The 12,703-nt window shown below is 52.5% G+C and overlaps 1 protein-coding gene across 1 annotated transcript in view; it reads left to right on the top strand.

Moving 5' to 3' along the window:
- MSRB1 (methionine sulfoxide reductase B1) overlaps positions 1 to 12,703 on the top strand; it is a 68,919-nt gene extending 56,216 nt beyond the window's left edge. Inside the window, exon 5 of the mRNA XM_057398138.1 lies at positions 12,693 to 12,703. The gene's annotated coding sequence lies outside the window, so the exon portion shown is untranslated. The remainder of the gene's footprint in view (positions 1 to 12,692) is intronic.

Raw genomic sequence — 12,703 nt, forward strand, 5'->3', positions numbered from 1 at the left:
TCCGAGAGGAGCCACTTATGGGTCTGTCCAGGTGAAGTCTGCACTTCATTAGATCAAGACAATAAAAGCAGCTTGGGGTAGGAAGGAGGAAGATGAAATCTCCAGGCTCTTCCTCGGAGATCAAGCACAGGGCTATGTCCTTATGCCCACCATGGCAGAGTTTTTGGTTGTTTCTGGTGCTTTCAAGTGATGTGCTTCCAGGCAAAGGAAGGGTGGGCATTGCTGGAGCAGTGGTGATTTGAAGCTCCACTAAGATGCTTTGCTCCCCAAGGTCAGGTAGGTTCCCTTCACCAGCCTAACTGAGATCCCACAGTGTGCTAGTGCATCATGTGTTTCTTATGTCTAGGCAGAGCAGAAGCCACTGTTGCCATCACTGCCTCATCCACCTAATAAAACCCCTAGATTCAGGAAAGAATCAGCAATTGGTATAGTGAAGGTATCAGTGGAGACACCACACGGCTCTTGTGCCATCTTACTGACAGCTCAGGACTACCAAGGAAAAGAAACTGCCTCTTTATTGTAGGTTCTTTGATGGAGCATATTTGGGACCCCTTCCCCTGATAACAGGCAGTGGGCTCATAGGGAAACCTAAGCTGAACCCCCCATTGCAGTGGCTTTTGTACTCATCAGTGTCAGCCCATGGACCCCAGCTTTGGGGCTGCCGCTGATGAGTGCGGGCAGGATTTGGGGGTCTCACCCCCGTGCATGGGAGGTGTTACAGGGACAGGAATTGTTCTGAAGCACTCCCAGAGGCTCAGGGACAGGCATCACCCTGTGTCTTTCTGCACAAGGAAATAAAGTTCTAAACAGATGATGCTGAGATGTCTTCTGTGTGCCTGCGACTGCTGGGGAGGGGACACGGTCCCATACGGATGCTTTTAGGTCTTTCTTATTGTATCTACCTAGGATTGATAAGAATCCCAAACCTGGAAGGTGATATTTAACCCCCAGGCTGCTGGGAATGTGATTAAAACTCAGGTGAGCACCCAATCCATTGGTGCTTCCCTGGGGAATTGTTCCTAAAGGAGCTCCCAAGAGTTTGGGCCCTGGTGTGCCCACATCTGCTTGCCCAGAGGACAATGGCAAGATGCCTTTGGGGCACCAGGATACATGGGGGAAGTGCCTGTGAAGAGGATGATGGAGACCCAGCGTTGCTGCCAAGTGTGGAATGAAGTTTTCATCCCCATCTCGGTTAACCAAAGTTTCCATTTCTAACCCTATTCTTGTTTTGAGAATCCAGCTATCCAAAACCTTGTGGTTCCTGTGCCCTGGGCCTCCCTTTCCATAAGCCGGGAAGAGCAGGGTTTCAAGAGCTTTCCAAAGCTTTTATTTACTCCTTTTTCTTTTATACCAAATTTACGACAGGAGGGAAAGAACAAACATAGGAGGGGAGAAAAAAAAAAGTCCAAAAGGAAGACATTAAACCTCCCCTGTCTCTGTTTAGGTCTGCAGGAGAGCAGCAGGGCTGATTTGCAATTACACATTTCATCTTACAGTGCTTTGGAACGTTTTAGAACCAGGGGAAGCCAACTTTGCCCTGGAAACACCCCATCCATCCCCATTCCCTGCCTGCTGCAGTGTCCTCAGGTGGGGCTCGTGCTGCTGGGGTGTGTGGGGCACCTGCAGGCTATAAATGCAGGGAGATGGGAGGCTAAATCATTCCTGAAGTTCTGGGTGTTGAGTGCTGTCCTGGTTTGAGAGCAGGAGCTGGCTGGTAAGGGGATGTGGGGGTACTGCTGGGGATGTTGGGCATCCATTGTGCTGTTTGTGGGGGCTCTAGGGCCAGTCTGGAATGGAGCATTGTGGTTGTGTGCAGTGGTGCTCAGAGAGTGCCTGTGGGTGCTGGAGCACCTCAAGGTATCTGGTGTTTGTGCTTGGGGTGTCCAAGAGGAGCTTTGTCTGTCCCGTGGTGCAATAATGCTCCTCCCCAGGGTCACTGGTGCTTCTTTGGTGCATGCTGGTGGCCTTCAGGACACTGCTGTGCTTCCCAGTGATAACCTGCAAATCCCTGCTTATCCAATGCTTGAGGATGCCCAGAGCCATGCTGCTTCTTTCCTCAGGGTGCCCCGTGGCTGCCTTGCTTCCCAGCCAGCACAGAGGAGAAAGCCCTTGTGAGGGACACAAGTGTCTCCTCACAGTGTCCTGCCTTCCCACCAAGCCCTTTGGCACCATGCACAGCCCTTGAGCAGCACCATCTCCATTGGCTTCTGCTCTGGTTCCCATCTCCATACACAAAATAACTGCCATATTCCCCAATAGACAAGAAAATGCCCACGCTGAGGGAGAGGCTGCTGTAATTGCAACCATGTGCCCGGTGGTGGCTTCCAAGTCATGGAGAGCATGGGCTGGATCCCACATGTGGGCACAAATAACCACCATCAGGTGTAGGCAGCCCTGGGGTCCATTAATGTAAGGAAGAAAACAGAGTACATGGTGCTTGTGTCTAACGCAGGAGCGAGCTGGGCTGTTGTGGTTCAACCTCTGCCCTGATGCTGGGTGAGGCTGTTCACTGCTTCAACATGGTTGGGGTAAGCTGAGCTCCGCCTGTGTGCTCTGGGAGCCTGTGAGCAGCAGCAGGGTGCTCGCAGGGAAACAGTAATTACTGAAATAACGAACCAAATGAGTTATCTGTGAGCATCCTGATGGGATAAATACCTGTCTGAACCGGGACACGGCACACTGCTGCTGGGCCCCCACTGCGAGGGTGGCTCTGAGGGACCCCACTGCAGGGTCCCCAAACACTGTGACTCCCTAAAGCAGATGTGGAAGATGCGCAAGTGATGCGGCTGCTGGGAGGAAACCAGCTCTGCTGAGTTTATTTGCATTTCTTGGTGCAAAAAGAAGTCGTCTTTGACCCGTTTTGGAAATGCAAGGTGCTCCTCTGTTCAGGTCTTCAATCTTGCCTGTGCATTCAAGCAGACGTGGTTTCTGGAGGAGAAGGGATGCCAGTCTCAGCATCCTCCTGTGCAGGTTGAACTCGCTTGCAGGGGTGGTTTGGAATGCTCTGGTCACCCCCTCTGTGTGCATGGGGTTGTCCCCATCCTACGTGGGCTCACTGAGGTGCTGTGACAGATGGGGTCAGGAAGAAGAATGTCCCTTTGCTTGCAGCATCCTTTTTGCCCACTCCAAGAGCAGTGATTGTGCTTGTGTGAGGGGGCTGAATCCTGGCTGGGAGCAGCACAGCCCCGCAGAGCTGCCCCATGGGCTGTGCACCCTTGCACAAGCTCAGCACTTCCCTTGGCTGAGGCGAGAGCTCTGATTTTAGTTTCCTTTGATTAGAAACAGCAACACTGCCTCACATAATTAATCACTTCATATCAATAGAGAGGAGGAATTGGGGCCTTTGTGGCAAGCTTTCCCCTGGCAGGAGGCAAGCTCCAGACCTTAATCATGTACCCCCATTGCCTGGTATGGGGTAGAAGGAGATGCGTGGGATGGGGCACTGCCACCATTGCTCCTTTCCTGGAGGGCATGGACACACAAAGTGGGCAGGAGGAGGAGGAGGGGGATGGATGGATGAAGGCTTTGCAGCTGGCTTGTGGCAGGGCACGGAGAGGTACCACAGCTCATTATGTGAAGGCCAATGTTAGGGGTGAGCAATGGTGCTGGAGGGTCTGATTCAGCCCTAATTCACTGTAGCTGGTGAGGGATGGTTTAGACCAGGACCAGGTGATATTTTGCCCCATCACCATCATCCACACAGGCAGCTGCAGCCTCCAGCCTTGCCTGAAAGCCAACAGGGAGAGCATTATCCACTTCCCCCCACTTTTGCTCCGAGTGCAAACTTCCATGTGACAGCAGGGGCTGATTGCTGCAGAGACACCCCGCAGCAGCCGCAGCATGCTGCTGGCAGATGCCAGCGGGAAAGAAAGTGTGAGGGATGGAGGGCAGCGGGAGAGCGGCCGGGAAACTCTTCTGGTGGGGATGGGAAAGGAGCTTGTGCAACAGCCAGCCTTTAATTAAGGGTCTTTTAAAGCGTTTTCCCAGCTGGTTAACATTGCCTTGCCATATTGGAGTGGTTTAGAAGCAATGCTCCTCAGGAATGACTCCCTTCCTGTCAGCCCTGTGCGCGGGTGATGGGTCCCCCCACGCCTTCCGAAGAGTGGGGCAGAGAAGAGAAGGCTCAGAGGAGACCTTGGAGCAGCCTTTCAATACCTAAAAGGGCTGCAGGAAACCTGGAGAGGGGCTCGAGACAAGAGCCTGTAGGAACAGGCCAAGGGGAATGGCTTTAACCTGCCAGAGGGGAGACTGAGATGAGCTCTTAGGCAGAAGCTCTTCCCTGTGAGGGTGCTGAGGCGCTGGCACAGGGTGCCCAGAGAAGCTGTGGCTGCCCCATCCCTGGCAGTGCTCAAGGCCAGGTTGGACACAGGGGCTTGGAGCAAGCTGCTCTAGTGGAAGGTGTCCCTGCCCGTGGCAGGGATTGGAACCGGGTGAGCTTCAAGTCTCTTCCAACCCAAACCAGATTGTGTGAAGTAACCCCAGTACCTGTCCTAAAGGCAACAGAAGTCTCGGCTGTGCCAGGCTCTGTAAGCCTGTCCCCTCCTTGTCTGAGCACAGCGCATGGGCACACACCAGCCAAACCCATAAAACACTGATTTAGCAGGTTTTTTCCCCACTTTTGCATCCCTGAGTGCAGCCATGGATCTGTGCTTGGCATCCTGAGCTGTGCCCCAGCCCCAGGCAGGAACCTTTTTCTCCCAGCACTTCTCTTCCAGCCCTCTCTAATATTGCACTGTTCAAGTTGCCTTTTAGCTTTTATTATGATTCTTCCCAAAGATAAGAGTGCTGTGGAAGCCGAGGGAGCCCCGGCATCAACAGTGTCAATGGAGTTGACAGGGCGGGGAACCTCACGCTCAGAGGAGGATGCTGCTCAGCCATGCCGTCACTCAGTCCAGCTTTGAAGGGACCAAGAGAGCAGACTGCAGTGATGCTGCCTGTTCCAGGGAATGCCTTCCTGGAAAAGGGGGATATTTCCCTTTGAGCAAAATGCCCCCAGCCCACTCGCAGCCAGGTTTGCATCATCTCCTCCTCTGCAAAAGCAGCTGGTGGCTGAAACCTCAGCAGGAGGAAGAGAGAAACCTTAGACAGGAACAGCATCAGTTTGCACTCATGCCTAGAGAAAGGGTTAAGGTTAGAGAGAAACACACAAAACTGGCTTTTAAACACAGGCAGCTCCACACGCAGCACGCTCCACAGCAGGGTTTGGCACCCACAGATTTCCGCTGAGCCTGGAAAGGCTGGGAAAGCCCATCCATGGGGGAGCGGGAAGAGAGGGAATAACCTCCGTCTGCAAACACATCGCTTGCCCTTGCAGGCAGCCTCAGCACGGATGGGACATGCAGCACCCCCAGCCTATATCCCCATCCTTGCTCCCGGAGCTTAAACCTAATGAGAGAGCTTAAATCCTGATAATATCGGATCCCTGGATTATTTACAGAGCATCACAACATCCTGGTGTGCCAGTGATTCATGGGGTACTTTCTTCCCCTTCATTACACGAATAACTTTCCCAGTGAAGCAGGAACAGCGCATCCCAGCACACCCCTCGCAGCCAGTGGGAATCTCAGCTCTTGCCTCAAATAGGATATTGTACAAGGCAGTCTTGGTGCGGTGCATGGGATGAAGGAGGGAAAATCTCCAGGAGGATGTGGGTGAGCAGATGAAGCTTTAAAAGGCAGAACAAGTCCCTGGGTAATTTCAGCATAAACACCTCTGTGCAGGTTTATGTGCCCAGCTGGCTGGTGGGCAAATGCCTTCACTCTGGAGCTCATTTCTGCCCTCTGTGAGTGCAGAGAGCTCCCCATCCTTACACCCAGTTATAGAATCCCAGACTGGTTTGTGTTGGAAGGGACCTTAAAGCTCACCGAGCTCCAACCCCTGCCACAGGCAGGGACACCTTCCACTGGAGCAGCTTGCTCCAAGCCCCTGTGTCCAACCTGACCTTGAACACTGCCAGGGATGGGGCAGCCACAGCTTCTCTGGGCACCCTGTGCCAGCGCCTCAGCACCCTCACAGGGAAGAGCTTCTGCCTAAGAGCTCATCTCAGTCTCCCCTGTGGCAGGTTAAAGCCATTCCCCTTGGCCTGTCCCTACAGGCCCTTGTCCCAAGCCCCTCTCCAGCTTTCCTGCAGCCCCTTTAGGCACTGGAGCTGCTCTCAGGTCTCCCCTTAAGGAGCCTTCTCTTCTCCAGGCTGACCCAGCCCAGCTCTCTCAGCCTGGCTCCTATTCAGACCTGTCCGAGCTAAGGGCCAGCTGTTTACCTCCTTGTGGAGGGTGTGATCCTGGCGCAGGCTGCCCAGGCACCGGTGCTGTTGGTGAGCAGGGTGATGTACAACCAGATGTAGGCACAGGCTGCAGCAGTGCCCAGAGCAAGCGCCTGTAAGCGGCAGAAACCATTCCAAGTCCAGAGAGGCTTTGCAATAATTTCCACATTCCTTAATTTTTCTCAAGAGGGGAAGAGAGGCAAGCCTGAAATAATTACCCACACAAGCACTCATTGAAATGTTCTTTACTGCGAGCACTGATCACTTACTGTATTTAACAAGACAATTTTGGTTCTTGGCGCAGAAAAGCAAGCAATGATTAAAGCCCTTGTTTTCAGGATCCATGAGCCAAAGCACAAAAGTCTGTCGCTGGATCCAAGTCGGAGCTTGGCAACCAGCTCCTACGCAGGGAGTGGGCCAAGGTGAAGTGGCTCTGCTCAGTATCTGTAGGGTTTGGGGTGATGGGGAGCATGCTGGGTGCTGGTCCTCCCACTGATGCTGTGTGCATGGGCATGTGTGGCAGTGGGCACTTTGTGTTCAGCCCTGGAAGTGAGTTGGGGTATTTTGCAGGAGGTGGAAGATGCTTGGGCTCCTTGGGGCTGTGGAAGTTTCCTTGATGGTGGAAAGGAGCAGGTACCAAGCTTGAGGACAGTGTTTGAGGGCCAGTGGGTATCTGCTGCCATCTGTCTCTGTGTCTGTGGAGCCAGAAAGGATTTGGAGGGAGCCTGAGAAGCCAAAAGGCCCCGGTGTGTGGAGGCAGCAAGGTAATGCAGGGGCCTTGGCTGGAGGCAAAGCTGTCCCACAGCTTATGCTATTTTGGTCTCGAGGGTGCCTCATGCTGTGCCCATCTTCTCTGGGGCAGTGTCCAGCTAAGCTGGAAGGCACTGTCCCCTCGTGAGAGGCGTCAGGGTATTGCACTCGCCCCAGGGTACAAGGGAGCAGAGCTGGTGAAAGCACCCTTTTGTGCTGTGTGTGTTCCACCCTGCTCAGAAACACTGCCCTGAGATGAACTGGGATCAGCAGGGCCAGAGCTGCAGCATCACAGGAGATGTGACTGCAACAGTGCTGTCACGCACCCAAGTGGGGAGGCTGCAAGGTGCAGGGCCCCTCTGTTAGCAGAGGGTGTGAGGATGCTGCAGCAATCCCCTGGTTTCACAACTCCCTTGTAACCTGCTCCCGTCCCTGATATTTGGGGTCTTCTCCAAGACTGGCTTCGTGGCCGAGACATGAGTTTGATGTGAGATTATCTTCTCTGGGAGGTGATGTTTTTGCAGCAAAGCCAAGAGGAGCTGCCCATGAGGGCCCATTGGGACAATCCCGTATGTATCACATGGTGCTGAGGGTCTCTCCTAAAACCAGGCTGTGTTTCAGATGCTCAGCATCCTGTGGTGATGGGCAGCCCTGTGAAAGCCAGGGGAGGGTCTGCTGCAGCACATCCCCTTCTGAGGGTCTTTATTTTACACTCAGGCTGTTAAAGCTGCTTGCTGAAGTCAATGCAACGTCTTGGTGTGAGTGTTCCATGGAGTCTGAGTGTTGGTGTCATGTCATGGCTCTGTGCTGGGCTTCTGGGAGAGATGGTATTAGTATTAGTGGGGTGAGCTCTGCTTGGTGTGGACAGGCAGCTCCAGCAGTGCTGTGGCTGTAGGAGCTGGGCATGAATTTGTGCCTAAGAGACTGGATTCTTGCTGGCATAAATCAGCCTTGTTTGGTTCAGTGCAGCTGTGTGATTTAGACCAGGTCAAGATCCGGTTCAGGTCCTCCTACTGTGCTTGTTAAGCTCCTGTCCTTGAGGATGGTGTCAGTTCACCTTTGAGCTAAGATAAATGACTCTCAGTGTAGCAACACTAAATCTACCCAGCCTTGCGCTTGACTTTCCCTGTCTCTCTTCTTGCTGCAGGACAGGGAGGGCTTCCAGGGAAATTGGGGTTGGAACTGGATGATCTTTAATGTCTCTTCCAACCCAAGCCATTCTAAGATTCTGTGAAATACTTGGGACAGCTGAGAGACACAGTTCTGCATGGACAGCAGTATCGGAGTCCCCTGGTGCCTTTCCCCTGGAAGAAGTGCAAGAATTCAGACATTGAATAAATTTCACAGACATTAACTATGTTAATCAAGCAATTGCTTGTACATGGGGCTGTTATGTGCTGCCTTCCCCTTCTCCTCAAGCATGGTCAAATCAAACCAACAAATGACCCTCGCAGGGAGCTTTTGTTTCTAGCAGTGGCCTCCTGGAGTGCATGGTGCTGAGGGTGCTGTGGGGATCCAGCTCCCTGGGTGGCTGCATGTCCCTTGGTGTCTCTTCTCCTGCCTGGATGCAGTCAAGCAGTTGTTTTTTTGTCTGTCACTGCCCTTCTGGCATGAGCAGGGAGCATCCCATGTCCCCAGGGATGTCCCTGCAGTGCTGGCCACCCTGACTGGGAGCCTTGTGCCAGCCAAGAACTGCACTGCCTCTCTTGGCTTCATTTGGGATGGCAAAGAGCACTTGAGAAGCAGCTCTGTCAGCCTGTGCTGCTGATGCAATCCTGCCAGCCCTGGCAGATGGGCAGCCTCCAGCAGCGTCCTCTGCTCGCTTGGATGAGTTGTGCTTGTTGGACTTATTTACTGCGCTGATCAATGAATACTATATGCAGCGGGCTGTATTTCATGACCACAACGCTGTACATGTGCCTAGTTCTATATTTCAAGGGCATAAATAACACTGGGGCATCAGCAGAAATTAAAACCAAACGGAGATAACTTAGAACAATTTACACCCAGAGTTTTTCAGCACAGAGGGGGAGGAAGGAAAGAAACAGTGGCTTCAGACGACACTCTTGGCCTGTGCCCTTCACTTCATCCAGCCTTCTCCTGCCTTTCTGGGTACCCATGGCTCTGGCTTTGCTCCAGCTGAGGTGGCATTGGCTGTTTCCTACCAGCCACCTGCTTTCCCTGCATCCCACTGCACATGGGAACATGGTCCTAGGCCGGCTGCTGTCACATGCGATTCAAAAGCCCCTTTTGGCACATCCTGCCTGCCCTCGGATGGTCCCAGCGGTGACATTGGTGTGCGTTTCGCTAGTGAGCATGTAACCCAGCAGTACGGGCTGCAGTCACCCGGTTGCTTTGTTTCAAAACCCAGTATAGATTGAATTATATGAAAGCAAACTATAATAGAGGGGTTATTGAGTGCAACCCCCAAAACACAGGCAGCGAGAGCTCGATTCCTCTCCCCTCTGGTAGCGTTTAAGCGTTTCCCCTGCATCGGTGACGCAGACGTTCTTCATAAATCAGCGGAGGTAGGAGCACATTTGCTCCTCTGTCTTTGAAGAGGCGTCAGATCTCTGAACAGAGGCTTCTTGCTGGGTGATCCTCTGGGGCTGGTTCTCATTTCCTTGTAGGAGGTGGGTCTGGAGCCCATTTTGTGCATTTGGGATGGCTTGTGGGGGGAAAGGGGGAGGAAAATGAATGACTTTGCTTCGTCAAAAAAAGCTTTGACTTGACACCACGAGCACTGTGCACCATTAACATCCCACTGACACAATTATTTACCAGGAAGACGCAGATATTGATTTGGCAGTAACCGCACACGGCAGGGCTGAGGCTGTGGGATGCTGATAGGCTCCATAAGGGCAAGCCAGGCTCACCATGAGCCTTGGTTTGGGCTGATCCTGCCTCAGTGCTCTGCAGACCTGACCCTGTTGGGTTTAGTCCACATTACTTTGGGTACTGGTGTGGCTTTTGTCCCTCTGGTGTCATTGCTGGCTTTGCTGTATGCCTAGACACCCTAGGAGGGTGATGGCACTGAGTGATGTGCTGGAGCTGGTGGGGAGCTGGTGATGGTGAGGGATGTGAGATGGCCACGCTCCTCACTGACTACTGTCAGTCCTTTCTGGCAGGTACATCTTCTAAATCTTCTGCTCAGTCTCTGGAGGCCTTTGCTAGATGTAAGCCCCTGTTATGGATCTTTGCTGGCAATTGCGTATATGTGACCCTTTGGAAAAGGGGATTGGAAGGATGGAGAGAGCATGGGATGCTTGCGGGTTCCTGGATGGGAAGTTGCTGCTCTCTGCTGCAGGATCCCTGTGGTGCTGGAGGATGCTCAAGGCTGGTGTAGCTCACACTGGGGCTGGTGGGGCCCCTGCCCTGTGTCTGTGCTGTAACAAGGGGTTGCTCCCTCTGGTAGCTGCTGTCAGCCCATGGGAAGAGCCTCTGGGTGCTTCCAGCCTTTGGCTGCACTAACTCCCAGGTGGATGGGGATGAGGGGTGGTACAGGGGAACTGGCTGATGGGTTGCATCTTCCCTTGTACTTTTTAATAGAAGAAAATCTACCAAAGTGAGGCATCAAGAGACCCCCAGCTTCTAGGGGCAAGCTGCAGGGGAGGTCAATGAGAAGGGAGGTTTCCTGTTCAGCTCTGCCCGGTTTTGCCTGTCTTGAAGCAAGGGTGTTAATGCACAACAGCTGCATGGTGGCACAAGGCATCCATCTCCGTGCCAAACTACTCTCATACCCCTCCTAAGCGTCTTGTGTGTGCATTAACCAGGAAGGGCTATCAGAGATGTGTCCCTGCACAAGCTTAAGCTTCAGGTTGCTTGAAGAGGAGCATAAGAGGCTTTTCCCCTTAGCACATCACCTCTATGGCAGTCGTGGGATGTGCTAGGCACTAAGGATGGATATGCCTTGGGAGACACCTTTGCCTGGGAATGGCTTGGGAAAGCAGCTGCCCTGGGAGAGCGTTGCTGGCCGCAGTCAGGATTGCCATGGTCATACAGGCAGCTGCAGCAGGAAGAAACTCCCTGGAAGAATTTTAAGGCCTTTATGTGGCAGCTTTGTAAAGGTAATTGTAACCCGAAGGTTGTGCTGGAACATTTCTGCCTCGCTGGGCCATTTCCACCGAGGAGCTGGCAGCAGGCAAGCTGCTGAGTGAGGAGTCGGCGTTGCCATATGGAGCTCTGCTCTGGCTGCTTGCTAAAGACAAAATTGTACAGGGCCAGGACTTGGCAGCCCTCCCCCGCAGAGACCACTTGTGTGAATAAATGTTACTCATCGGCGTTACTCAGTGTTACAGGATCTGGCCCGCATTCATAAAGAACAACTGCATTTTGGCCCGGGTTCAGCAAAGCACTCACATATGTGTTCAGTGCGAAGCACACGAGCCATCCCGGTGACTCCCTGGGAGAAATGTTGTGTTTAAACACACTCCTTGCTGGATCTGGGCTTTCATCTGACTTGACTTCTGTGCCCTGAATCTCCCTTGGTTTTCCCAGTGGAAGCAGCCCCTGTGTCAGCAAAGCCTCTCTTTCTGTGTATCCATTGAGTCTGGCTGAGACAGGAGGCTTATAAAAGGGGAGCAGGGGATGAGCTAAAGAAGGATGCACTGGGGAGGCTGAGATAGGCTGGCAGGGCTACATCTTATTTCTGTTGTGAAGAGCAGTGAAGAGGAAGGAAGAAATTTACTGAAACTGCATAACTGGGTATTTAATGATAAAGAAAAAAATAACACAAAAATGGGTTTGATTGAAGCATAAATAGCTGGTGGGAGTTTGTAGCCACAAGCTCCTTCAGAATGTGAGCTCAGAAGATGAGATGAAGAAAGCCTGAGGCACAGGTAATGAAGTCATCCCCGTTGCTATTAGTTGGAGACACTTTGGAAGGGAATCAGACTTCAAGGCTGCAAGTCACAAACCCATCACTCACATCCCAGCCTGGTTCTTTGCTGGCTCCCCGCTGCTTCTTTGAAACCCTGTATTTATCCATGAGCCAGGAGATCCTGAGCGAGCTGGGCTTTCATCTGCATGGAGATGTCTGCTCCTCTGTTTCTTCACTCATCTTTAATCTAACTCAACCAGCTGCAGTGGAGTTACATCAGGGACACATTTGGCCTCCAGTATTGACTCCACACACAAGTGCCAATTTCCCCTTTCGTTTCAGAAACGGGTAGTTAAGGACATTAGCGGGCTGTGTGAAGCGGGACAGCCATCACCCGAGCAAGCTTCAGAAGAGGAAACACTCTTGTACAGTGAGACAAGAACAAATTCAAAAGAATAGAAGGAACTCTTGTTAGATAGGAAGCGCGTTGCCAGGCCAGTGAATCTGGATGTAGTTAGAGAGGTGCACAGTACACAGCAGAAGTCTGTAATATTTGATTCCAGGGATATATATTTCCGGGACAAGTTGCTAGATTGACCTCTAGCGTTCATTTTCTTCAGGGAAAGTTTCTTGATACTGTCCTGTTCTAATCAGGTCTCGTACCTTTGCACTCTGGAAAGGCTTCGGAGGGAAGTTCGGGGGTTTCTAATGGATAAAAGCTTAAAATGTCAGTGTTGGTCTGCAGGCATTTCCTAAGCAGCTGGCTGACAGGCAGCCAGGCGTACACTGGAAATGTTGACACACGATTACCTAAGGAAGGGGCTGGACGCGGTCCTGGCTCTCGGAGGCAATGGGAGGTTTGCCACCGCCGC

This window comes from Pezoporus wallicus, unplaced genomic scaffold (assembly GCF_028554395.1).
Source record: "Pezoporus wallicus isolate ANWC-B61680 ecotype Strahan unplaced genomic scaffold, APGP_CSIRO_Pwel_v1 contig_6274, whole genome shotgun sequence".
NCBI classification, from domain to species: domain Eukaryota; kingdom Metazoa; phylum Chordata; class Aves; order Psittaciformes; family Psittacidae; genus Pezoporus; species Pezoporus wallicus.